Raw genomic sequence first — 4,437 nt, 5'->3', positions numbered from 1 at the left:
TATATATATAAAACCTCAGATGAAATATGACATAGCTAACTCCAACTTGTTTCCAACCTCACAAGCTCATTACCTTTGTTAACTTTAAAACATAGATGATAACAGTTCCTTTCCAAAACAAACCCTCCCCTTACTTGGGGACCAAAACTGTCCTTGTAAGACTAATGAAAGTACACAAGTTTAGGATTTGGGAGTGGCCTGAATTCTGCCAAGATGTAGGTGTAGTTTAAAGATAACCAGTCATTGTTCCTAGAATCTCTAACTGTTTAATAGCCATGCAGTTGGAGATCACAAGATCTGTAACTTCCCCAATTGCTTCTCCAGAGGACATCACTGTCAAAGATGTTTGAACCAGAGCAACTCCACCTTGAACAGGGGCTGGGTAAAACAAGGCTGAGACCTACTGGGCTGCATTCCCAGGAGGTGAGGTATTCTAAGTCACAGGATGAGATAGGAGGTCAGTACAATATATAGGTCATAAACATCTTGCTGATAAAACAGGTTGTGGTAAAGAAGCTGGCCAAAACCCACCAAAACGAAGATGGCAATGAGAGTGACCTCTGGTCATCCTCACTGGTCATTGCATGCTATTTATAATGTATTAGCATGCTAAAAGACATTCTCACCAGCACCATGACAGTTTACAGATTCCATGGCAACATCAAACAGTTACCCTTTATGGTCTAAAATGGAGCTCTCAGTTCTAGGACTTGCCCATCCTTTTCTGGGGAAACTCATGAATAATCCCCCCCTTGTTTGGCATATAATCTATAAGTAAAAATAAGTATCTTTGGTCAAGCAGCCCAAGCTGCTGCTCTACCTATGGAGTAGCCATTCTTAATAAACTTGCTTTCACTTTATGAACTCACCCAGAATTCTTTCTTGTGTGAGATCAAAGAACTCTCACTTGGGGTCTGGATTGGAACCCCTTTCCAGTAACATCTTTCTGGTGACCACAAAGGGATGGTACTGAAGAGACCCCTGACCCAAAGGAAAATTGTCTGAATGCCCATATTGGCCAACTTTGGGTAAGTGGGGTGCATTTACCCGGGTAGAGGACGGGATTGGGTTAGAGGTCCAACTTACGAGAGTTAGAGTCTCTCCTAAAACGAAGAGAGTTAAAGGCCCCTTTCAATAAAATGCAAGGACACTTGACCAAACTTGGGTTTGCGGCCCAACTTAGGAAGATTAGAATCCCTTCTAAAATTTCGGGGATTAGAGGCCCCTCTCAGTAAAATCCCTCTCAGTTAAGAAAGTATTTGGCACTATGGCATGTTAACTAGTATTCTCTTTGGATTAATCTGTCTTGTACACCTTGCTGATGACTATGAGTGATAGGATTAGGCATGTACAGGAACGTAGGGCTTTGGATTAATCTGTCTTGTACACCTTGCTGATGACTATGAGTGATAGGATTAGGCATGTACAGGAACGTAGGGCATGGGGAGCTTTTGCCTTCCCAAAAGGGAAAACCTGAGAACTGATGAGACTGCTGGAAAAGATCCCCTATGAGCGGCCACCTGAACCTTACAGTGTCGCTGCAATGGGTGGGTCTTTCTCTGGCCTCTCTGAGAATGCTTTTTTCCCTTTTTCTTCTTTGCCTTTGTTATCTTTTCTGCTACTCAGGGTGACCATCTTGCCCAGAGACCACACGTTGAAGAATGTCCTTGAAAGTTTGACCTTTTAACCATGTGGCAGTACCTTCTCTTGGTCTCTGCCACCTGGAGGACAGAAATTTGGGGGCTCATGTGATAGCCCTAAAAATTATCTTGAGCAACTAAAAGCCTTTGCAAGCTCAAAATTGACTGCTCTAGACTCCTTCTGGGACGGGCAGTGGAAACTCTCTGATGGCTGTAGTTCAGTAGCTAAGGCTTTGTCTTTTCACTAGGGTGGCCTGGGTCCAGGGTTCAGTTCCTGACTTAGGGAATGAGACCTTTCTGGTTGCTATATATGTGACCTTCACCACCTGTTAATTCTCTTCTCATCCATAAACCATCTTGAATTTTTCTTTCTCTGAGCACCTGAGTGGTTACTTCTGGTAAAATTTAAAAGCCAGAAATATTGGCCTTTTGGCCTGGCTAAAGTTGGGTAATAAGAAATTTAAAAGAACTTTTTTTTTTTTTAAGAGCACTATGGTTAAAAGTCAGCTTAATTGAAAGCAGCTATTCAAGCTCTAACAGCCTGTAACTCCTTGGAAACAACAGAGGAGGTGGCGTAGACCCTGTTTTGGGAAAAACATCTGTTTTCCTCATGAAACCTCAAGAATTGAAAGTGGATACATCTCTCTCAAAATCTAAGGCTCTGTTCTGTTTTGCATGCATTGTCTGATGTTTTTGACTTTTGGGGATATCGGAAATTCGCATTATGAAAGAGCTTTGGTGTGTAATAACTATGTAGGAAATATACTTTGGGGAATAACTAATGACAATTATGGGGAAATACATGGCTTTTTGCAAGTTTGGATCAGAGAAACATGCTCTTGGCCACTTGGAAGGTATGGAGATATTCCCACCCTCTCACTGAGAGATAAGACTCTCATGGGGGATCAGCTAATCACAGAATAAGCTTTAGGTTATTTTGCAGTGAAATGTATGGTAAAATCATGGCACTGTTTTGTTCTGTAGCATTTCTCTTTTGGGGATCTAGGATCTGATATAAAATTGGACCATTAATTTTGGAATCTGTTTTGTCTTCCAGTTGCGCCTGCTTATTGGGCTGTAGAAACTGCATGTTTTCCTAGCCTTGTTCCTTCAAAAGCTCCATCCTGAAGCCAATAATCCAAATAAGAAACTGGCAAATGAAAAATCTTAGAACTATTGAATCTTCTTCTGTCTGTCTTTGTATTTATGTGTGTTGTGTATGTGATGTTCATATATGAAAAATCTCCAATTAATTGGCTTAAAAATAATAAGTGCTTAGGCAAGGTGTGGTGGCTCATGCCTATAATCCCAACACTTTGGGAGGCTGAGGCAGGTGGATCATCTGAGGTCAGGAGTTCAAGACCAACCTGGCCAATATGATGAATCCCCATCTCTACTAAAAATACAAAATTAACCCATACCTGTAATCTCATCTACTCAGGAGTCTGAGGCAGGAGAATCACCTGAGCTGAAGAGACAGAGGTTGCAATGAGCCAAGATTGCACCGGTAAACTCCAGCCTGGGCAACAGAGTGAGACTCCATCTCAAAATAAAATAATAATCATAAGTGCTTAAATAAAGTATTTGTCAGAAAAATAAAACTAATGCCTTTTAGTTCACATGCCTTTGGTAAGCTTTGGGAAATAAAGACAGTTTTAAGGATTATTGGTAAAATAAAAATATCTTCAAAATTAAGACATTCGGTCTAAATTATTCAAGTCAGATATTAGGTTTGCTGTATGCTTTACGATCATAAGCTTTTGACCTTCTTTAGCTTTTGAAAACAGTTCAACTTGCCTGCTTAACAGCTCATTAAGGCCCGAGGACATGTGGAGTTAGCTACATCTTCTAGTTATGCTGGAAAGAGTCAGACCTTATCTGCACTTCTGTCTACATAATTTAAATAGCTTACTATCCAGGTTTCTCAGCAAAAATAAAAGTTGCTAAGAGTTAACAGTGTAACATGTATTTGAGACTACTGAAGAAACAGTTCTAGACACAGGCATGTAAGGAAAGTAGAATGCAATTTTACCAAAAGAAGGCATGGGAATGTGGATTTCTTGCCTAAGTTTAGAGGGTTAAAGGATTGTTTTAAGTGAGATAGGAAAAATCTAAAGCTTTGAATAAGTTGTTTAAGATTTATGAAAAATTAATTGTGTGTGACTATATTGGCTGAAGTTAAATGGGCATTATTCAGTCATTCCATAAACTGAGCATTGGAATAAAAGCACAACAGAGTTTTCTTAGAACATTGCTCTACTCTTTAACAACAACAGCAAGTTGTAAAGGGTTATAAAAGGTTTATAAGAATCTTACCTAATGGTCATACTGATTAATATTGGATAGATTTACCTATAAGGTTTTATTAAGAATTAGGTTTGACATCAATAGTGCACTAATGCAAGAGTAAGATTGACTTTCTCTCTTGAACAAGATTTTCACATAATATTTTTTAAAATGAAAGATTTTTGTCTTCCCTTTTGAATAAACTGTAGAAAAAATAAAGGAAGGAAAAGAGACACATTGTTTGGAAAGCTAAGTCTCCCCTCTTAATGAGGAAAAGATTTTGCCTTTTAAAAATTTTTGATTTATCATTTTGGCTAAATTAGTGACTTATCTGGGATTTGATATTTGACAAACTTTCCAAAATCAAATGATAAATTATGACTTTTTCTGACCTGATTAATCTTTCAGATATCAGGTCCCCTAAAGTCCAAATTGGCTTATTTGATATAAAAATCATACAGGAAGCATTGTCAAATATGAAATGGTATTTGGCTTTCTTTGGGCTTTATTT

At 38.7% G+C, this 4,437-nt stretch overlaps 2 long non-coding RNA genes across 3 annotated transcripts in view; one reads left to right on the top strand and one right to left on the bottom strand.

The window, feature by feature from the left end:
- The window catches only part of LOC108526588 (uncharacterized), an 88,695-nt gene that overhangs the window by 31,355 nt on the left and 52,903 nt on the right, over positions 1–4,437 (bottom strand). The gene's annotated exons all lie outside the window — the stretch shown is intronic.
- LOC108526587 (uncharacterized) overlaps positions 954–4,437 on the top strand; it is a 45,579-nt gene continuing 42,095 nt past the window's right edge. For both annotated transcript variants that reach the window (XR_001884563.1, XR_001884565.1), the window contains exon 1: positions 954–1,028. This is a non-coding gene — a long non-coding RNA (uncharacterized LOC108526587). The remainder of the gene's footprint in view (positions 1,029–4,437) is intronic.

This window comes from Rhinopithecus bieti, unplaced genomic scaffold (assembly GCF_001698545.2).
Source record: "Rhinopithecus bieti isolate Rb0 unplaced genomic scaffold, ASM169854v2 scaffold_2439, whole genome shotgun sequence".
Classification (NCBI taxonomy): Eukaryota; Metazoa; Chordata; class Mammalia; order Primates; family Cercopithecidae; genus Rhinopithecus; species Rhinopithecus bieti.
Note: the sequence above shows the minus strand (reverse complement) of the source record. Positions and strands in the feature narration are given on the sequence as shown.